Source organism: Ranitomeya variabilis, chromosome 7, assembly GCF_051348905.1.
Source record: "Ranitomeya variabilis isolate aRanVar5 chromosome 7, aRanVar5.hap1, whole genome shotgun sequence".
NCBI lineage: Eukaryota > Metazoa > Chordata > Amphibia > Anura > Dendrobatidae > Ranitomeya > Ranitomeya variabilis.
Genome location: NC_135238.1, coordinates 210,086,270 through 210,109,853, shown reverse-complemented (window position 1 = coordinate 210,109,853; position 23,584 = coordinate 210,086,270). Strand labels below are relative to the sequence as shown.

Sequence of the window (23,584 nt, the reverse complement as noted above, 5' to 3'; positions counted from 1 at the left end):
GGGGGAGCATTATTCCTATGAGGAAGTACAGAGGAAACATTATAACTGTGTAGGGGCACTCAGAGGGCTCTGTTATTCTGTGGGGTACAATAGGAGGGTAGTATAGAGCAAAGAAGGGGCATTATTACTCTCTGGGGCAGTGATAATAGCAGTGTATGGTTGGTGTAGAGATGGTAAAATATGAGGAGGGTCCTGGGAAGGCAGTAAAGAAAAGATGTCTGTGTGTTACATTTTACAGGGATGAGCTATGGATGGAAGAAGAGGTCATGGTTGTCTGGGCCGAATGCAAAGGAAAAGGGAAAATGAATGACAGAAATCAGCGAGAACATCACTGGTGAGAACCTGTACATTATAGACATATGTGGTCTGAGCACCGGTGTAGACAAAATATTACCATTATATGCTCACTGTATGGTGGGGGTAGCAGTCCTAGTACAGTGGTTTTGTTAAAGGGGTGATCCAGGCTTGAAGTTAGTCTGCAGTCACTCTGTGTGTGACTGCAGACTTCTGAATCCTCACATTGTGAGCATTGCATGCTGTGAGGATTCTCCGGTGACTGCGCTGGGAGTGGGCAATCATGTGATTTGCATTCATGCGGTCATGTGCTGACTAGATGTGTCTAGCCTTGCTCAATACAAGTGAATTTAGCAAAGCCAGATATGTTGGAATGTGTCCGGAGGTGTGGAAATCGCATACTTGCGGTCACATGACGGCTACTCTGAATGCGATAAATTGTGACAGTGAGCGCTGTGAGGATTTAGAAGTCACATAGACTTGAACCTCAAGCCTGGACAACCCCTTTGACGTTCAGTATAGTGGTATTAGCAGTAATAATATGCTGGTAATATTTGGTTATGGTTTGTTGGCATTTGTCTGTTATATTGCAATATTATTATTGCGGTATTATTATTATTTAGCTGTATTATTGGTATTATGAAAGTAGTAAATATTGATTTCTTCCAGGCAAGGTAATATTATTAATAGATATCCACATCTGGTGCTATTGGGCGAGAACAGCATGGGCCTGTGTACTTTCAAATGCCAGAACTGAATTTGAGCCCCAGTCCGTCCCTGGGTGCAGGTGCCGCCTATCAGGATAGATTGCCAGAGACATGGCTACATCAAGCGAAACTGGATGAGGGCACTGTGCTAACACTTCCTTGACTTGGTTAGAAAGTCCAGTACAAAACCTATGGTGAAAGGCTTTGGCATTCTTGTGTAAGTCCATGGCCCAGAACCTCAAAGAGTCAGTTGTAGATAATTCTGCAGCATCAGGCAGTAAGGAGACGGTCCAAGCCTGGGAACCCATCTTACAGCAGAGAAGTGATGAAACCCACACACTAGTTCTCAGAACCAAATGCGTGCGTGAAGTGCAGCTGATAACTTGCTTCAAAGGAAAACAAATGTTTACGGTCAACTGAAAATTGGTCAAGTAGGTTCCCATATGGTGCAAGAATGGTCAAAGGAGGTACTGCAGTAGCTTGGGCCTAAGCGGCTTTATGGTGCTGAACCTGCTTTGCAAGATCCTGGACCAACTGAGCCAAGTCTTGCATTTGCTTGACCACAGCTTGGAGGTGATTCATGATTTGCCAATTTATACTGTAAGGGAGCACAATGTGATTCAAACAGGCTGAACAACAGGAGTGAACCAGAGCAAGTAAAAACCAAACCTGACAACTTCTAGAAATACACTAGTGGTTTAAATAGGGTGTGGTACTGTTCCATTGGCCACAACAGGGAGCTGATAATTCCTACTGGGCAGCACACACACCCATACCGCAAGCCTGGTAGGCACTACAGGTCTCAGCCACACTAGTATCTCTTCATGGACTGAGCCTGTGCTTCTGGTCATGATGTCTCCTCCATCACCAGATAAATGCGGTGGCGCCTGGTGACAGAAGCAGACATCGCAGGAGTAAGTTCCGATGAAAATGTGACAATACAATGGGTAGTTTTGGATCTGTCATTCTGTACCTGTCCTTAATGTTTACTGTAAGGTCTGTGTCTCTCTACCTGGCCTCCACATTTACTGTAAGGTCTATGTCTCTCTACCTGGCCTCCACATTTACTGTAAAGCCTGTGTCTCTCTACCTGGTCTCCACATTTACTGTAAGGTCTATGTCTCTCTACCTGGCCTCCACATTTACTGTAAAGCCTGTGTCTCTCTACCCGGCCTCCACATTTACTATAAAGCCTGTGTCTCTCTACCTGGTCTCCACATTTACTGTAAGGTCTATGTCTCTCTACCTGGCCTCCACATTTACTGTAAAGCCTGTGTCTCTCTACCCGGCCTCCACATTTACTATAAAGCCTGTGTCTCTCTACCTGGCCTCCACATTTACTGTAAGGTCTATGTCTCTCTACCTGGCCTCCACATTTACTGTAAGGTCTATGTCTCTCTACCTGGCCTCCACATTTACTGTAAAGCCTGTGTCTCTCTACCCGGCCTCCACATTTACTATAAAGCCTGTGTCTCTCTACCTGGTCTCCACATTTACTGTAAGGTCTGTGTCTCTCTACCTGGCCTCCACATTTACTGTAAGGTCTGTGTCTCTCTATCTGGACTTCACATTTACTATAAAGCCTGTGTCTCTCTACCTGGCCTCCACATTTACTGTAAGGTCTGTGTCTCTCTACCTGGCCTCCACATTTACTGTAAAGCCTGTGACTCTCTACCTGGCCTCCACATTTACTATAAAGTCTGTCTCTCTACCTGGGCTCCACATTTACTGTAAGGTCTGTGTCTCTCTACCTGGCCTCCACATTTACTGTAAAGCCTGTGTCTCTCTACCTGGCCTCCACATTTACTATAAAGTCTGTCTCTCTACCTGGGCTCCACATTTACTGTAAGGCCTGTGTCTCTCTACCTGGCCTCCACATTTACTATAAAGTCTGTCTCTCTACCTGGGTTCCACATTTACTGTAAGGTCTGTGTCTCTCTACCTGGCCTCCACATTTACTGTAAGGTCTGTGTCTCTCTACCTGGCCTCCACATTGACTGTAAAGCCTGTGTCTCTCTACCTGGCCTCCACATTTACTATAAAGTCTGTGTCTCTCTACCTGGCCTCCACATTTAATGTAAGGTCTGTGTCTCTCTACCTGGCCTCCACATTGACTGTAAAGCCTGTGTCTCTCTACCTGGACTCCACATTTATTGTAAGGTCTGTGTCTCTCTACCTGGCCTCCACATTTACTGTAAGGTCTGTGTCTCTCTATCTGGACTTCACATTTACTATAAAGCCTGTGTCTCTCTACCTGGCCTCCACATTTACTGTAAGGTCTGTGTCTCTCTACCTGGCCTCCACATTTACTGTAAAGCCTGTGTCTCTCTACCTGGCCTCCACATTTACTATAAAGTCTGTCTCTCTACCTGGGTTCCACATTTACTGTAAGGTCTGTGTCTCTCTACCTGGCCTCCACATTTACTGTAAGGTCTGTGTCTCTCTACCTGGCCTCCACATTGACTGTAAAGCCTGTGTCTCTCTACCTGGCCTCCACATTTACTATAAAGTCTGTGTCTCTCTACCTGGCCTCCACATTTACTGTAAGGTCTGTGTCTCTCTACCTGGACTCCACATTTATTGTAAGGTCTGTGTCTCTCTACCTGGGCTCCACATTTACTGTAAGGTCTGTGTCTCTCTACCTGGGCTCCACATTTATTGTAAGGTCTGTGTCTCTCTACCTGGCCTCCACATTTATTGTAAGGTCTGTCTCGCTACCTCCCCTCCTTTTGTAGAGCGGGGTCTGTATCTTTCTACCTTCTCTCCCAGCCAGCAAATTACAAAGTTCTGCAGCTATGAAGTCTCCTTAGAGTTTATGCACGCAGTCGTAATTGGGATTGCCATAAGTACATTGATGTGGCACCCATACAATTATAGGGGTCCATAATACTAAGTCTATATATCACCTTCTGGTAGCTCCAAAAACATGCACTGTTACAAAGACAACTTCCCGAGAAGCAATGTCTTCAGGGGAGAACTCAGTGCTTCCTAGATGCGCCATACATAAAGTGCCTACTGGATCATTATATAGACACATAATACACCCATATAGGCCCCATCCTATGGCACGACGATGAAATCCAATTATGTAGCATTTGGAATTTTCCACCACCTCCCTAAGTGAAAATGATCACAGAAAATAATTCAGAACACTTTACAACAAAAGCTTTTCAGCTAAGAGCCCACAGAAAGTCAAAGGTTACGTAGCTACATTATAACCCTAAAAAGAATTAATTGCATTTACTCATGTAATGTTACAAAGTGTAAAAGCTATTCAGCCTAATACATAAAATTGCTGTTGATCATAAACAGAGGGACTAGAGTGAAAGTATTCATTATCCTCAATTACAGACATTTCCTGTATTTAACTATTGAAGTTTGTGGTGTCCATGGGGAAATTGTGCTCTCAATCCGAATAGCATTTCTGGTAAACTCCATCCATTATTAAATCATCACTAGTTTTGCAGGATATTTACGGGCCATTCTGTATTTATCAAATCTTGTGCATTACACTAAAAAGAATGCTAAAAATTAATTAAAAAAATAAAGGATACCACAACAGCTGTAAGAAAATCCCAACTAATACAGTAACATAGATGTGGGCAGTTTTTGGTCTTATTATATTCTTGTTGATCCCCTAAGCTTTCCGTCTTTTTTTCCTTTTACATCTTCCACACAAGCTCTAGAGATATAGGCCTTTTTATTTAATTTTCATTTTGATGGCCTTCAACAAGGGGGCGTTGATCACAGGATCCTCTGGGGTGTGTCTTTAGCTCTGTATTTATACCCTATGAAGCATGGCCCATCAGCAACCGCCATAAAAAGTAGTAAATAAATATAATCTCTGGAACCGAAACAAACAAAACAACTATGTCCTTAGGGGAGCAGCAGGAATAATATAAAAGCAAAAACTGCCCACTTTTGACCTGGAAAAGGGACCTCTGTAAAGAGAACTGGTCACTTGCACATAATATGGAATTGTTTATCTGGTATAAATTCCAACGTTCTTTAGAATCTGGCCTCCTTTTTTGTCTTTTCTAATAACATTTTTAGGAACAGAGTAAAGCTCCTAACATATGGCCCCTTCTTCCCTGAATGTAACTGTAGTCTTGATAGCCAAGGGGGCTCATGAAGGCGTCCACAGAGAAGAGTTGAAGACAGAAAATTTCTGTCAACCACAAGGCACAATGATAAAAAGCCTGGACTTCAAAGACAAAACATTAACCTGGCTATCAAGCTAACAAATCCAACCCCAGTAATAGCAAACAATGGGCTACTTTCCAAGAAGATGGAGATTGCCAGAACTTGAAATAAAAACTCGATTATTAAGTCGGTGTGACGGTCAATTGGATTCCTAGTGGGCACATCCACTTTTGATCACCATTATATAACAACTTTTCCACCACTTCCGGACATCTGGGATTACATCCGATACAACATGACCAGCATGAAACATTTGACAACTTTCAGGTAAGCCCTTTGGAGAAAGAGCATAATGGAGCATGCAAAACTAGCGGCCATTTTTCCCATAGCCATGACCCCTCAACGTTCATACCTTGGAAGAAACCTTCCAGGAGGTTTTGGAAGGATTCAACGCATGCCCGGAAGATTTGCGGAAATAAACAACACTGGACTCTTTCATAACTCCAAACTCCCTCTATGGGAGGTAGAAAGTCCTAAGGAGGTAGAAAGTCCTAAGGAGGTAGAAAGTCCTAAGGACAGCACAAAGGAGCAAAAAGGAATGGGCGAGAGTCGGCTTTCCATATGTCACTGCCTGCACAAGAGGGAGATGGAGAAAGGGAGGGAAGTCTGCTCCTGTGTAACCAAAAACTAAAATAAACCCCACTGTAATGCTCATTGTGGGGACATAGGGGCACAAGACCAGAGCTGGACTATATTCAGTATATATATTTCTACTCTGCAGGAAATTAGACAAATAGCATACTTATTTATGATAGTGTAGGTGTAAAATAGAGGGGGTGGTCTTCTAGGGTCTGCTGTATTACTGCTGCAGCTGTATATAGGGTGAAGCTGCATATAGCCTGTAGCAGTATGAAGGGTGTAGCTATATAGGCTTTAACTGTATATAAGGTGTAACTGCATATAGGCTGTTGCTGTATATTGGGTGTAGTTTTATAAAGGGTGTAGTTGTATATACAGTAGGGTATAGCTTTATATAGGCTGTGGCTGTATATAGGCTGTGGCTGTATATACGCTGTAGCTGTATGTAGGATATAGCTGTATATGGGGTGTAACTGTATATAAGGTGTAGCTATATAAAGGGTGTAGTTTTATATAGGCTGTAGCTGTATATAGAATATACTGTAACTATATTTAAGATGCATCTGTGTACACAGTATAGCTGTATATAGGGTGTAATTGTATATGGGGAGTAGCTGTAAATAGGCTTTAACTGTATATAAGGTCTAGCTGTATATAGGGCGTAGCTGTATAAAGGGTTTAGTTGTATATAGGCTAAAGCTGCATATAGGGTATAAATGTAGATATGCTGTAGCTGTATATCCTTCCTCTAGTGTTAGCTTTCTGCTACTCTTTCTTATGTTAACGGGTCGGTTTTGACCCGTGTCTTAAATCACACCTAGGATACCCTAAAAACAGTTATTTATGATCCAATTTGTTTCTTACCTCTTAGTTACCTTGTTAGGGTTTCTCATCCATGGAAGGATTGATTTTAATATTTTTGTTGTGGCCCCCTGGGCCTTTCATTTGAGAGCATACCCTTCATTTTCAATATAAAAATATTGTCAAATGAACCTCAAGAGAATAATATAAACTTTAAAAAGTTTGTTATATTACCTGACTATTACTGAAGGGTTTTAGAACACATTTCTTAAATGTAAAAAAAATATACATATATATATTTTATATTATTAACTCTAGTAACATCTATGGTGTTACGGGTCAATTTTGACCCATATCTAACTACCGTATATACTCGAGTATAAGCCGACCCGAGTATAAGCCGACCCCCCTAATTTTGCCACAAAAAACTGGGAAAACTTATTGACTCGAGTATAAGCCTAGGGTAGGAAATGCAGCAGCTACCGGTGAATTTCAAAAATAAAAATAGATGCTCCGTACCGTTCATTATTGCCCCATAAGATGCTCCATATAAAGCTGTGCCACATATAATGCTCCATACATTTCATTATGGCCCCATAAGACGCTCCACATAAAACTGTGCCACATATAATGCTCCATACTGTTCATTATTGCCCCATAAGATGCTCCACATAAAGCTGTGCCATATATAATGCTCTGCACCGTTGATTATTGCCCCATAGATGATCCATATATAGCTGTGCCATATAGCATGCTCTGCACCGTTCATTATGGCCCTATAGATGCTCCATACAAAACTGTGCCATATAGAATGCTCTGCACCATTCATTATGGCCCCATAGATACTCCATATAAAGCTGTGCCATATAGAATGCTCTGCACCGTTCATTATTGCCCCATAGATGCTCCATATAAAGCTGTGCCATATATAATGCTCCATACCGTTCATTATGGCCCCATATATGCTCCATATAAAGCTGTGCCATATAGAATGCTCTGCACCGTTCATTATGGTCCCATAGATGCTCCATACAAAACTGTGCCATATAGAATGCTCTGCACCATTCATTATTGCCCCATAGATGCTCCATATAAAGCTGTGCCATATATAATGCTGCTGCTGCAATAAAAAAAAAAATGACATACTCACCTCTCTTGCTGCCCGCAGCTCCTCAGCGTCCCGTCTCGGCGTCTCTCCACACTGACTATTCAGGTAGAGGGTGGCGCGCAGATTAGTACGTCATCGCGCCCTCTGACCTGAACAGCCAGAGCAAGAGAACGGGAAGACGTAGCAGCGCCCAGCGTGTGGAACGTGGACAGGTAAATATATAATACTCACCTGCTCCCGGCGTCCCTGTCTCTTTATCCCGGACAGCTGGTCTCCAGGTGCCGCAGCCTCTTCCTCTGTCAGCAGTCACCGTTACCGCTCATTAGAGAAATGAATATGCGGCTCCACCCCTATGGGAGTGGAGTCCATATTCATAACTTTAATGAGCGGTCCCACGTGACCGCTGAACAGGGGAAGAGCTGCGGCACCCGAAGACCATGGGACAGGCAGGGGGAGCGCCAGGAGCCCCAGAAGCAGGTGAGTATATGACAGACCTCTCTCCCCCTCACCCGCCGACCCCGCCGCCGACCATGACTCGAGTATAAGCCGAGAGGGGCACTTTCAGCCCAAAAATTTGGGCTGAAAATCTCAGCTTATAATCGAGTATATACGGTACTTTATGAAAAAGGCAAAAAACAGATTTTTTTTATAGAACTTTAATACAAATAAAAGATGAAAATTATATTAACATTAATAGCAATAATAATAAAAAGTAGCTTTTCTAGGTCAAACAAACAAACAACTATCAATCAAGCAAATCAAATCAACAGAAATCAAGTACTAGTTTTTAGATGCATTAGTATTTAGATGCATGTGTGGCAAAAAGTGACACTTTTTGTGTGTTCTTTGCAGAGGTATTTTTTGCAGACGAAGCACAATGTGTTTGTCTTTCTGTCCTTATTGCTAGGGCAGACCTGACACCTCTTTCTTTTAGAATCAGGTGGTCTCACTGGGGTTGTGGCTGTTGTGGTTGATGTTGAGGCAGGCCTGGTTGAGGAGGATGCTGGTGATGATGGTCTTTGTTTTGCTGTGGGTGTGGACGAAGCACTTGTTGAGCTCTGGAGTTGTCAGACCAAGGCTGCAGCGGCTGGGTCTCGGGGCACTCGTTCCCTTTGGTCAATGTGCGCCTTGACAAGGGATCTTCCTAGTTCCTCAAGAAACATCCTCCGCTTGTTTTTTTTCTTTGAATTCCATCCTTGGTGAATGTGGGTCCACAACACAAATGAATTGCATGCTGACACATCAAGGATGTTGTAAAATACAACCATTGGCCATCTCATAGTCATTCGCTGGCAAGTGTAGGTGGCAGTCAGCATGTCCAGGTTGTCCGCTCCTCCTTTGTTTTTGTTATAGTCCAGGATGATTCTGGGCTTTTTGTCACTTCCTGATGACACAGCTGCATCTTTGTGAAGTGTGGACATCAGTACCACATTCCGTCGTTTTTTGGGGCAGTATGAAACAGCAGTGGTGGTGTCTGTAAAAACAAACTTTGAGGAAAGTGGAGCCCTGTCCTTCATCTGCAACAATTCAGCGGGCAGCTCAGGTTTGTTTTTTTTTCACTGTGCCCACCATGGTGATTTTCCTCCTGAGAAATTCTTGTCCAAGGTCATAGCTGGTAAAAAAATTGTCACAAGTAATGTTGTGATCCTGCAGTCCAGTAGTCATATCGAGGACTACACGTTTTCCTTGTTTTTTTTCAGGGATGCCGCTTGCAGACTTGCCTGTGTAAATCTGTAGATTCCATGCATAGCTAGTTTTTGCATCACAGGCTGCCCAAATTTTTATACCGTATTTGCCTGGCTTACTTGGCATGTATTGCCGGAAGGGGCATTTTCCGCGGAAAGGGAGAAAATGTTCGTCTACTGTCACCTCTGGCCCTGGGTTGCACATGAGTGGAAGGAGCTGCACCCGTTTCTCCCAAACATCCCTGATGGGAGCAAGTTTGTCAGATTGTGTTCTGGTGTCTCTGTTGTTAAATCTGAGGACTCTTGATATCATTTGAAAATTTTGAAGTGACATTGTTGCCCGGAAAATATTCCTGCCTGTCGATGCATCCCAGAGACTATCAGTGGCCTCATTGCAGGATTTGTACACTCCAGCAAGGAGAAGAACACCAATGTAGGCATCCAGGACATCATCATGAAGGTCATTCCGCATGTTGCCTTGGACTTTTTTTCCTTCAAGGTTTGTCATAGCAATAATGACTTTTTTTTATTGACAATGGCATAAACAGATCAAAACATGTCTTGATGTGTCTTGTCACAGCAAACCTTGTGATCCCAGGGGTCATTTTTATGACATTTGCAGCATCTGCCCTGCCATGTACATCTGGAGGTACTGAGCTCCAACTGATCTTGCCACTTTTGGATTTGAATCTTTCAGCGGGAGCAGCTTCAGCACCAGTGACCTCCTCATCAGACTAATCAGAACTGTCTGTGTCTTCCGGTTGATACTCCACATCATCTTCCTCCTCAGAAACCTGTTCATCTGTATCAGTTTGCTGCTGTGTGTCCTCTGATTCATTATCATCTAAGATATAATCCAGAATTTGGCTTACATCAAATCTTCTCCTCATTGTTGCATGTGTAAACTGGAGATTTATACTCTGCAAAGTACCAACTCTAAGCTGATTTGGCCATACATGCCTGGACATGTCCCTAACTCAAGTTGTTGAAGGTAGAGCTGGCTGTGGGCTGTTGGTTTATATTGTGTTTACGAGTTCAGTTTTGGGACTTATTATTGCTTTTTTACTCTTATATTAGACATGGGTCGAAATTGACCCCAACAACACACATGTTATTATTTTAATAAGAGCATTTTACAATTTAGTAAAATAGTTTTATTTGTTGTATTTTGTTTTAAAAGTAAGTTCCTGAAAAAGTCAAAAAGTCTTGATGCAATAAACAAATGTATGTAGAATTTGTATGCATTTAAAACCTAAAACGGGTCGGTCACGACCCTAACACTAGAGGAAGGATATATAGTACTAGATGGTGGCCCGATTCTAACGCATCGGGTATTCTAGAATATGTATGTCCACGTAGTATATTGCCCAGTCACGTAGTATATTGCCCAGCCACGTAGTATATTGCCCAGTTACGTAGTATATTGCCCAGCCACTTAGTATATTGCCCAGCGACGTAGTATATTGCCCAGCGACATAGTATATTGCCAAGCGGTGTAGTATATTGCCCAGCGACGTAGTATATTGCACAGCGACATAGTATATTGCCCAGCGACGTAGTATATTGCCCAGCGACATAGTATATTGCCCAGCGATGTAGTATATTGCCCAGCGACGTAGTATATTGACCAGTGACGTAGTATATTGCCCAGCCACATAGTATATTGCCCAGCCACGTAGTATATTGCCCAGTGACATAGTATATTGCCCAGCCACGTAGTATATTGCCCAGCCACGTAGTATATTGCCCAGCGATGTAGTATATTGCCCAGTGACGTAGTATATTGCCCAGTGACATAGTATATTGCCCAGCCACGTAGTATATTGCCCAGTGACGTAGTATATTGCCCAACCACGTACTATATTGCCCAGCCACGTAGTATATTGCCCAGCGACGTAGTATATTGCCCAGTGACGTAGTGTATTGCCCAGTGACGTAGTATATTGCCCAGTGACATAGTATATTGCCCAGCCACGTAGTATATTGCCCAGCGACGTAGTATATTGCCCAGCCACGTAGTATATTGCCCAGCCACGTAGTATATTGCCCAGCGACGTAGTATATTGCCCAGCGACGTAGTATATTGCCCAGTGATGTAGTATATTGCCCAGTGATGTAGTATATTGCCCAGCAACGTAGTATGATGCCCAGCCACGTAGTATATTGCCCAGCCTCGTAGTATATTGCCCAGCGACGTAGTATATTGCCCAGCGACGTAGTATATTGCCCAGTGACATAGTATATTGCCCAGTGACGTAGTATATTGCCCAGCCACGTAGTATATTGCCCAGCGACGTAGTATATTGCCCAGTGACGTAGTATATTGCCCAGCCACATAGTATATTGCCCAGTTACATTGTATATTGCCCAGTGACGTAGTATACAGCACAGAGCTACGTAGTATACAGCACAGAGCCACGTAGTATATTGCCCAGCGATGTAGTATATTGCCCAGCCACGTAGTATATTGCCCAGTGACATAGTATATTGCCCAGCCACGTAGTATATTGCCCAGCCACGTAGTATATTGCCCAGTCACGTAGTATATTGCCCAGTCACGTAGTATATTGCCCAGCGACGTAGTATATTGCCCAGCGACGTAGTATATTGCCCAGTGACATAGTATATTGCCCAGTGACGTAGTATATTGCCCAGCCACGTAGTATATTGCCCAGCGACGTAGTATATTGCCCAGTGACGTAGTATATTGCCCAGCCACATAGTATATTGCCCAGTTACATTGTATATTGCCCAGTGACGTAGTATACAGCACAGAGCTACGTAGTATACAGCACAGAGCCACGTAGTATATTGCCCAGCGATGTAGTATATTGCCCAGCCACGTAGTATATTGCCCAGTGACATAGTATATTGCCCAGCCACGTAGTATATTGCCCAGCCACGTAGTATATTGCCCAGCGACGTAGTATATTGCCCAGTGACGTAGTATATTGCCCAGTGACGTAGTATATTACCCAGCCATGTAGTTTATTGGGCATTCACGTAGTATATTGCCCAGCTACGTAGTATATTGCCCAGCCACGTATGTCACAGGTTAAAAAAATAAAAAATAAACATATACTCACCTTCCACAGGCGCACTGTAGTTCTGTCGCCTGTGTGGGGTGAAGCCGGCACCACATGACCGTGTCGTGGTCACATGACCGTGACATCATGGCAAGTCCTTCTCCCAGACCATTCTTGCCACCGAACGTGCCGCTTGCATGGACCGGCCGGAGCATCGCGAGGAGCGGGAAAGGAGGCGGAAGGTGAGTGTATATAATGATTTTTTTTATTATTATTTTTAACATTAGATGTTTTTACTATTGACGCTGCATAGGCTGCGTCAATAGTAAAAACTTGGTCACTCAGGGTCAATAGCGGCCATAACGGAATGCGTTACCCGCGGCATAACGCGGTCCGTTACCGCCGGCATTAACCCTGTGTGAGCGGTGACCGGAGGGGTGTATGCGGGCGCCGGGTACTGAGTGCGGGGAGTAAGGAGCGGCCATTTTCTTCCGGACTGTGCGCGTCGCTGACTGGTCGTGGCAATGGTCGTGGGCGTTTTGCCACGACCAATCAGTGACTTGGATTCCATGACAGACACAGGCCGCGACCAATGAATATCCATGACAGACAGAAGGACAGACAGACAGAAAGATGGAAGTGACACTTAGACAATTATATAGTAGATAGCTATATGCAGGATGTAGCTGTATATAGGCTGCAGTTGTATATAGGGGCAGCTGTACATAAGCTGTCACAGTATATAGGCTTTAGCTGTATAAAGGGTGTACCTGTATCAAGAATGTCACTGCATACTACGTGTAGCTGTATATAGGATGTAGCTGTGTATAGGATGTAGCTGTAAATGTAATGTGGCTGTATATAGGGTGTAGATGTATATAGTGTGTAGCTGTATATAGGGTGTAGCTGTATATAGGGTGTATCTGTTTATAGGGTGTAGCTGCCTATGTAGTGCAGTGGTATATACAGTAGGGTGTAGCTGTATATAGGGTGTAGCTGTATATAGGGTGTAGATGTATAGAGTGTGTAGCTGTATATAGAGTGTAGCTGTTTATAGGGTGTAGATGTATATAGTATGTAGCTGTATATAAGGTGTAGCTGTATATAGGGTGTAGCTGTATATAGGGTGTAGCTGCCTATGTAGTGTAGTGGTATATAGGGTGTAGCTGTATATAGGGTGTAGCTGTATATAGGGTGTAGATGTATATAGTGTATAGCTGTATATAGGGTGTAGCTGTATATAGGATGTAGCTGTATATAGGGTGTAGCTGTATATAGGGTGTAGATGTATAGAATGTGTAGCTGTATATAGGATGTAGCTTTATATAGGGTGTAGCTTTATATAGGGTGTAGCTTTATATAGGGTATAGATGTATATAGGGTGTAGCTTTATATAGGGTGTAGCTTTATATAGGGTGTAGATGTATAGAGTGAATAGCTGTATATAGGATGTAGCTGCCTATGTAGTGTAGTTGTATATAGGGTGTAACTGTATATAGGGTGCAGCTGTATCTAGGCTGTAGCTGTATATTGGGTGTAGCTCTATATAAGCTGTAGTCGTATAAAGGGTGTAGCTGTATATAGCTTGTCACTATATATAAGCTGTAGCTGTATGTAGGCTGTAGGTGTATATAGGGTTAGCTGTATATAGGCCGTAGCTGTACATATTGTACATATTCTGTAGGTGTATATAGGCTATAACTGTATATAATGTGTAGCTGTATATAGGATGTAGTTGTATCTTTATTATAGCTGTAAACAGGGTGTAGATTTAAATAGGGTGTAGCTGTACAAAGGGGCAGCTGTATATAGGATGTAGCTGTATATAGGGTATGGGTACTATATGTAGATTGTGGCTGTATGTAAGCTGTACCTGTTTATAGGCTGCATCTGTATATATGGTGTAGCTGTACGTAGGGTGTAGCTGTATAAAGGATGCAGCTGTATATAGATTGTAGCTTGTATATACTGGAGGCTGTAGCTGTATAATGGGCGTAGCTTTATATAGGGTATAGCTGTATATCGGCTGTAGCTGTATATAGGGTGTAGCTGTATAAAGGGTATAGCTGTACAGCACCATGGAATCAATGGTGCTATATTAATAAATAATAATATATAAATAATAATAAAGGGTGTAGATGTATATAGATTGTAGCTGCATGTATGGTGTTGCTGTATATTAGGTATAGCTGTATATAGATTGTGGCTGTATATAGGGTGTAGCTGTATAAAGGATGTCACTGTGTATAGGGTGTAGCTGTATATAAATTGTGGATGTTTATTGGTAGTAGCTGTATATAGGGGGTAGCTTCATAAAGGCTGTAGCTGCACATAGATTTTGGCTGTATATAGGGTGTAGCTGTATAGAGGGTGTAGCTGTAGATAAGGTATAGCTGTATATAGGATGCAGCTGTATATGGAGTGTTGCTGTATATGGAGTCTCGCTGTATATAGGATGCAGCTGTATATGGGGTGTAGCTGTATATAGGATGCAGCTGTATATGGGGTGTAGCTATACATAGATTGTGGCTTTATATAGGGTGTAGCTGTAGATAAGGTAGCTGTATATAGATTGTGGGTTAATATAGATAGTAGCTGTATATAGGGTGTAGCTGTATATAAGATACAGCTGTATATAGGATGCACCTGTATATGGAGTGTTGCTGTATATAGAGTGTAGCTGTATATGGAGTCTAGCTGTATATAGGATGCAGCTGTATATGGGGTGTAGCTGTATATAGGGTGTAGCTATATATACCATATAGCTGTATATAGGATGCAGCTGTATATGGGGTGTAGCTATACATAGATTGTGGCTTTATATAGGGTGTAGCTGTAGATAAGGTATAGCTGTATATATGATGCAGCTGTATATGGCTTGTAGCTGTATATAGATTGTGGCTTTATATAGGGAGTAGCTGTATATAAGATATAGCTCTGTATAGGATGCAGCTGTATATGGAGTGTAGCTGTATAGAGGGTGTAGCTGTAGATAAGGTATAGCTGTATATAGGATGCAGCTGTATATGGAGTGTTGCTGTATATAGAGTGTAGCTGTATATGGAGTCTAGCTGTATATAGGATGCAGCTGTATATGGGGTGTAGCTATACATAGATTGTGGCTTTATATAGGGTGTAGCTGTAGATAAGGTAGCTGTATATAGATTGTGGGTTAATATAGATAGTAGCTGTATATAGGGTGTAGCTGTATATAAGATACAGCTGTATATAGGATGCACCTGTATATGGAGTGTAGCTGTATAGAGGGTGTAGCTGTAGATAAGATATAGCTGTATATAGGATGCAGCTGTATATGGGGTGTAGCTATACATAGATTGTGGCTTTATATAGGGTGTAGCTGTAGATAATGTATAGCTGTATATATGATGCGGCTGTATATGGCTTGTAGCTGTATATAGATTGTGGCTTTATATAGGGAGTAGCTGTATATAAGATATAGCTCTGTATAGGGTGTAGCTGTATATGGAGTGTAGCTGTATATAGGGTGTAGCTGTATATGGGGTGTAGCTGTATAGAGGGTGTAGCTGTAGATAAGGTATAGCTGTATATAGGATGCAGCTGTATATGGGGTGTAGCTACACATAGATTGTGGCTTTATATAGGGTGTAGGTATATAGAGGATATAGTGTGGTGTGGACTAATCTATCGATATGGTGTTTCCCCTCCTCGCACACGTCTATGCTGTTCCCAGTTTACTGTAACTCTGCCCTGACTACTATGTTGTCCTGGAAGTGATGCCCTCTTGGTTCGTCCTTGTCCTTACAGCTACGTGCCTGTCACAAAACGTCTGGGAAAAAATAATTTCAGTTTGTCTTTTTCCGCTGACACTCTCTAGAATCCATTCTATCCATGACGTGTCTGGCTATGACTCACCCCCGCTTTGGTGACAGCTTGTCCCATTGTTATCGATGCTCTCAAACACTGAAACCCTTTTCATCTTTGGAAATGAAATCATGGACTAAAAAGGAGAGTCTGGCAAGAAAGCCGCTGATAGTTATTAATTAATTTTATATCTTCTTATACGCCCCCTACTGGTGAGAGGTTACCTCGCAAGCAGTAGTGCTTGCTTACATGGGGTTCAGCGAGATGCCCAACGACTGATTTGGGGTTGTAAAGTGTCATTTGCAACATTTTCAGGACTTTTTTCACTCAAAAAAAGGAAATGATTCTGATCCGGATGTAGAGGACGTGTGTGTGTTCACTTCTAAGCCTCTGTATACACAGGACATTACCAATAAGGCCTACAAGGTTATTTGTGACTAGGCCATGGTGACAAGAGACTAGTGCCAAAGTTAATTGTAAATAGGGATAGGTGTCCATTATTATCTAGTGCCAACCTAGTGCTATAGTAGGCATTTACAACCCTGGTTGAACTATGGAGATGGCCATAGACTGTCCGCTTAACATTTATAAGCATAAAAAGCTGAATATTAAAAAAAAAACAACAGCAAACATCCGATCAGATTATTGCACCATAAACTACTGATTATGGTCTAACTTTCAAGAATTTATGAAACTTTTAAGAATTTATGAAATGGTACAGACATTAGAGAAATTAATTACTGGGTTGTTGTAGTATACCTTAGCATGGCACAAACATGAGGCCCATTGTGGTTCCCTTACATCTAAAATGAGATATTTTAATTATCCACAATATTGGATAAAAATCAATATACAAAGAGTTTCTAATTGCAAATGTAGTATTTCTGCATTTTATAGCACCTTCAGGCAATAGATATGCCACATATACCATAGTAGCAAGCAGGCTACACCCTCGGCTTCCCTGCCTCAGTGCAGATCTGATGGTATCACTCACTACAACACTTTGTACAATGTATCCATATGTGCCCACACCTCTACATCCCCAATGCTTTTTGCAAGCTGAAAATGTCCAATAAAACTGCAAAGCGCTTGTGCATTATTTCTGATATAAATATATTTTTGTAATTTTATTTTTAAAGGTAAAATTGGTTAGAGAGAAGAACTGGGAACCAGCTGGAGGATTTCTTTACCAGGTGTCTTGTAACGGTGGCGTGCCATAGTTATCAGTCATTTCGGGCTGGGGAGAGGCTGACTGCAGTGAGACTACTTTGTATAGTTCAACCTCCTCTACAGAAAGATCACGATCTCAAATAACATTATCAGATTACTATATGTAAATCTTATTACTATGATTTTTTTAAATGGGCCAGAATGGATTTTGGGATTAATTGCCCTTTAAGTAAACACTTATACCATGGATATAAAAGGGTGTAATATTGTCTAGTGTGATACAGTTCTGGATTGTATGTATATTTGTAAATATGATAAGGTTCACACAACTATTTAGAGGATACGGACACATTGTATCACATATGGTATGGGTGTAAAGACATACCGAGACCATAAGGTGAGTAACAAATGGCCATTTCTAATCCATCCACATAAAACCTCCAATCACAACCTTATATGAGACCTTGTGTTATGCTAAAGGGTGCTGACAGGAACCGCTCTATAATTAATGACCATTTCAAAGGAAGTGACCGCTTCTGATGAGTCAGGTGAATTCAGTAATGTAGACGACTGCAGCGAAAAGGGGGGTAAATAAAAAAAAAAAAAGATGGAGGCTCTCCGAGGAAGCACAGTCTCTTCCTCAGAGACGTAACAAATCTGATGTTCTTTTTCCCCATCTGATAAATGATCTTTTTGTTGTGCACGCCAATGATCAGGTCCCGCACGGCTGCACATCTATATCATGGTGCTCTTTTCATGTTTTGAAAACAAAGGGCCCCTCTGGGAGATGATCCTGCACCAGGCCCGCCCGGGACGCAAATCAGTGAGAAAGGCATGTGCAAGGTGATAAGAACTTGAAATTTTAGGAGACGATCCCAAGGCCGAGGACGTGCTCAGACCCAACGTATCACCCTTCTCAATGCATTTATACACTGCTACATTAGAGCCATCAGTGCAGTTTTTTTACACCCAGGTTTAGGGTTCATCTCATCCATCAAAAGCAAATTCCACCAGGTAATCACTATGTAGCGATCTGACGTCCATTAAAAAAAAATGCAGATATAAATCAGTCCTGTACATTTTGGGAAATGCGCAAAAGAAATCAATGGTGTCACATTAGTTACAATATGCAGCATAGCCGGAGCTTCCAAGACCAAAGAGTGCCATCTAATGGAGCAAAATCATGATGACACCTGAGGCATTAGCAGGCATGGTGATGGTCTGCATCCTGATGTGCCTCAATCTGTATTATATAAAGTGAGAAAATCCTCCTTATCCCTTCTCATCCATAAAACTGGAAAGAATCAGGAAATCGTCTATAGGCCACCGGCCCCGAATAGATAAATCCACCATTTGTTACACTGTTTCACTGCATTATCCTTCCAGGGCAAACCAGCACGTCCTAAGAGGTCATTAAAAAAATAATATTCTATTTATTTATTTATTTATTTATTTTCGGTCTTCTATTATTGCCATCCAACGTTCAAGTCTAAATCCCTAATTGGCTGTCACAAATTAGGGCCCTGCAAAAATGGAAAAGCCGGACCAAGTAAGTCCCATGGACAGGGTAAAAAAAACAAACGGATCGTTGGGATCTAGCCATGTTCTCCTGCAGACGGTGCCCAAATTCTAGCAACAGCCTGAGTCATGTAAGGAGGAGACCATACGATAATGCCAGCTCTGCATTGTGTCTACACCAATGTCCCGGGGTACCAGGAACCACTACCCTGCTGGATGACCTTTATTGGAGACACTAACTTCAGATAAAGGGAAGATGTGATTTTATTTATTATTTTTAACAACCTCCATTTTTCCCTCCCATTTTACCTAGTCTGCATCATTTATTCACCAAGCGTCTTCACAGCGGCATCAGGACCAGCACAGGCCACTAAATCAAGGTGGCACCAAATGCAGCAGTGCCAGCACACAGCATCACAACTGTCCTCATACATTGTAGCAAAACACAGAGGTGTTACAGTAACCCCTCCAATCTCATGCACTGCAGCAAACATTATTAGTAAACCAGGCAAGGACCTGCCATAACAGCAATGCTCAAAAAAAAAAAAAAAAAAGCTGCAGGCTTACCTGATGTGGGAGAAACTCTGCAAATCATATCAGAAGAGGGACCTGCACCAACAAAATGATCAAGATGGAATGCTGCTCCTGCTCAAGAGGCTGAAATCCCTAGCCACAAAAGCTGACAAAGCATTTACCCTTAATCCATTATGCCTGAAAAAGACCGTGAAGCTCCTCCACAAGCTTCTTCTTTTCTCTCTCTGCTTCCTGCTCTGAGCATCACTCTACAGTGGCTAATATATACCAAGAAAAGGCTTACAGAAGCAGAGCAGGCTGCAAGCAGCAGTGGACACCAGCGCCACCTGCTGCACCGACCGCTAACTGCAGCATGCAGCTAGCACACGTTTACAACAAATATTCTGCAAAGGCTTTGCCGCATGACTGACAGCACAGGGGGGGAATAAATATTTTAGAAAAAGGGGCAGTGCATACACCAAAATGACAAATGCATGAAATGGGTAATGATGATGCATGAATATTCTCCTGGCGTCTACTGTTGGAGTAATTTTTTATTTTTATTTTTTAACCAGGTGCCTTTGACGTCTGGCACAGAAACTTGGATTTGCATTCAGAGTGATATATGGTTACGTGGAATGCGTGGCGGAGCTGTGATGCCGTGCTGTATGGATCCATGCCCAGCGCTGTGTATTAGCAGCCGGTGCTGTGATGCTGGGCTGCAGGAGGCAGCTTCTCTGTAGGATGATGTCACGTAAGGAGTGGGCTCCGGGGGAGACGAGAAGGATCAGGTAGATTCTAGAGGGTCAATGATATGTGGCATAGTAGGAGTATTCCTCCTCTAGTAGAAGCGGCGTTACGTTTTTTTTATCGCTGAAGACATTTTTTTTAAAGGGTTGCAGACAGTGGCGTAAATATGGGGGGAGGGGGGCCCAGACACATTTCTTGCACAGGGGCCCCAAGCCTTCAGTGTCCGTCCTGCGGACAGAGATGTCATCCTGGGCGCAAAATTCTTAAGGGGGCAACATTGAAAAAAAATTACTTTTGAGCTGTGTTGGCATCAACATGACACCTTTCCATGTAGATCCTCTGGTAGCGCCATCGCCTCTGCGTCTCACCACTCCCCATCCTGTAGGCCACCATTTTGGCCGAGGCGGCGGATTGGCATCGCTTGTGCCTGTTTGACTTGGTCACTTGGATTTTTTATTTTTTTCTGCAGTGGTTGATACTTCATTACTTTTTAAATGGACTTTTTAAAGATACCACTTAGGGGACATTGTTTTAAGGGGGCACCCAGTAGGCATTATTACTGGTTTAAGGGGGACAGTACCTGCCTTTCCCTGAGCAATGGTAACCCACACTACTCCACTATATATAGGACTCACTTAGCCGTCTGAGCATGCCACATGACATTGGGCATAAGCTATGGATATTTTCAGTGCAAACTTAAAGAGTTTTTTGCATACTCACCCTCCCCAGGTCCGGGGCTGGGTCCCAGTGTCTATTATTGGCTGCGGCATTCACGTCGTGTCCACAGCACTGCAGCCAATCTGTGAGATCATAGGCTTTGAGTGGCTCATGCTGTCAACTTAGGCAGATCCGTTGAGCTCACTGATTTGCTGTAGCGCTGTTAACATGATGTCAGCAGAAGAGGTGGAGACTCAGTGATGGACCCGGGAAGGGTGGGTAAAGGACATTTTGTTTTTCTAATACAAACTGTAGCCTGGGGAGAGGGGTTTTCCAAAATGCTTATAAATAGGTTCGGCAGCCAGATTTCACTTTGAGGCCAGATTCACACGTTCAGTATTTGGTCAGTATTTTACATCAGTATTTGTAGCCAAAACCAGGAGTGGAACAATCAGAGGAAAAATATAATAGAAACATGTCACCACTTCTGGATTTATCACCCACTCGTGGTTTTAGCTTACAAATACTGATGTAAAATACTGAACAAATACTGAAGGTGTGCACATGAACTAAAAACTGCATACACTGGTAAAAAGATCTCCTGGACCTGGTGATATGCTTAATTTGCAAATGAGAACCATTGTCTGAATATTTGAATGTTTTCTCATCCAATGTTAAAATGAGTTGGTCATAAAATGGTTGGTTTAAAAGAAGACGGGAATACTTTCAAATTGGATGGTGCAGTCATTCTGTCATGGATTGTAATAGTAAGTACAATGGCCTCACCAGGTCTAAGAGATCTGTTTAGTAATCTATGCAGTTTGTAGTCTGAAATCTTGTAACAGATCATTTTTAAGCCTATCGGGCAAGTATGCTTTACACACATTGTCGCCATCCAACATGCTGGTGATCTTTTCCTTGCGGGGAGTCTTCTGGATCTGGTTCTTTTAGAAGGTGCCAGTTACATTTAATGTGTGTCCAAGCTGAGGTCCTGCAATGTCTACTCTTCCATAATATCAAACTCCTGAGAATTTCTTTACTTGTATGTGTAGAAATATTGGTGACATTTCAGTCCTGATAACACAGCTCTACAGTCGCTGGTAACGATCTGTAAGGCTAGTCTCACACGTCCAGATAATTCTGGTAGCGGAGAAAACGGTACCGGAGTTGTCCGTGTCTCCGTGTGCGCACGTATGCCATCCGTGTGTCATCCGTGTGCTGTCCGTGTGTCCGTGTTTATCATCCGTGTGCTGTCTGTGTGCTGTACGTGTGCTGTCCGTGTGCATACGTATCACACACAAAGGTTTAGAGGTCCATATGAGGGGTTAATGCATTAATTAAAGGCTTGGAAGTTGCAAAGGTGTTATCCATTAGTGATGATGTTTTAAAACAGTTCCTAAAATGTCTTGGACAATGACATATCATCTTAGGGGTGTGTGTTAGGACTCCTTAGGTGTCACTAATATGTCTACTGACAATGAGGCATTGTTGTGGTTGGCATGGCTTGTATCACGTCGCTTTGGGGTTCGCCACCATATGCTTAATGAGGAGCCACAGCTGCAAAAGAGTCTATGGGTTCACCCTCTACTGTTGCTACGTGGGGCATATGGTCATTTTTCCATATTGTATCATGAACTTTGCAGATACCCGGTGAAGTTTGTTGCTTTTTGTCGTCTTTCCATTCCCGGCTTTGACCACCTACTTCATGTTTTGCGGCCTTACTTTCTCAGACAAGACACCTGCATGCGACTCAGCGTTTCTCCGGAGGAGCATTTGCTCGTAACTTTGAGGTTAGTTTTTTTGCACAAACATGATATTGTGACCAATAACGTACAAACCATCGTATTGGGTTAAGTGTTTCAATCTCTAGTGAGTAATGTTCCAGTTCACTAGGTTATACAATGACCATAATCGTAACTGCAAAACATGTCTTGGTTAACCATTGACATAGAAATCAAGCCAAATAGACAGTTTGGATAAGTATTCTTACTAGCAAACAGTAGGGCCCACAACCAAACTCATAACATGGACACTTTGCGAAATGTTCATTCTAAGTGACTCCCGTGTGGTGCATTAATGGGTGTGGGTTATATTGGAGCAAACATTTTTTATGTTTATCTGTGCTGTATTACCTTCACTATGTTAACCTTTTTTTATTTAGCAGCATAATCAACAATTGATGGCGATTGTTTGACATCCAAACTATGGGTTTTTTTTAACAGATTCCTGGCTACTGGCCACTCATATTCTTCACTTCATTTTGAGTTCCTCCTTGGCACGTCAACCATATGCAGGATTGTGCGCTCAACCTGTGATGTGATTTGGGACAAGCTAAAGAGCCGCCTCATGCCTCAGCCAAACACACAAGACTGGCTGCGGATTGCCCAGGGTTTCATGGAAGCCACTGAGTTCCCAAACTGCATTGGTGCGCTGGATGGTAAACACATTCGTGTCAAGAAGCCGCCAAACTCTGGTTCTCCTTATTTTAATTACAAAAAATATTTTTCCGTTGTGCTGCTGGTAGTGTTGAGCGATACCGTCCGATACTTGAAAGTATCAGTATCGGATAGTATCGGCCGATACCCGAAAAGTATCGGATATCGCCGATACAGATACCCGATACCAATACAAGTCAATGGGACACAAGTATTGGAAGGTATCCTGTATGGTTCCCAGGGTCTGAAGGAGAGGAAACTCTCCTTCAGGCCCTGGGATCCATATTAATGTGTA

General features: G+C 42.6%; 1 protein-coding gene across 2 annotated transcripts in view; it reads right to left on the bottom strand.

The window, feature by feature from the left end:
- The window catches only part of LOC143784497 (sodium channel protein type 2 subunit alpha-like), a 230,078-nt gene extending 210,354 nt beyond the window's left edge, over positions 1 to 19,724 (bottom strand). For both annotated transcript variants that reach the window (XM_077272796.1, XM_077272795.1), the window contains exon 1: positions 19,502 to 19,724. The gene's annotated coding sequence lies outside the window, so the exon portion shown is untranslated. The remainder of the gene's footprint in view (positions 1 to 19,501) is intronic.
- Positions 19,725 to 23,584: the final 3,860 nt, after the last annotated feature.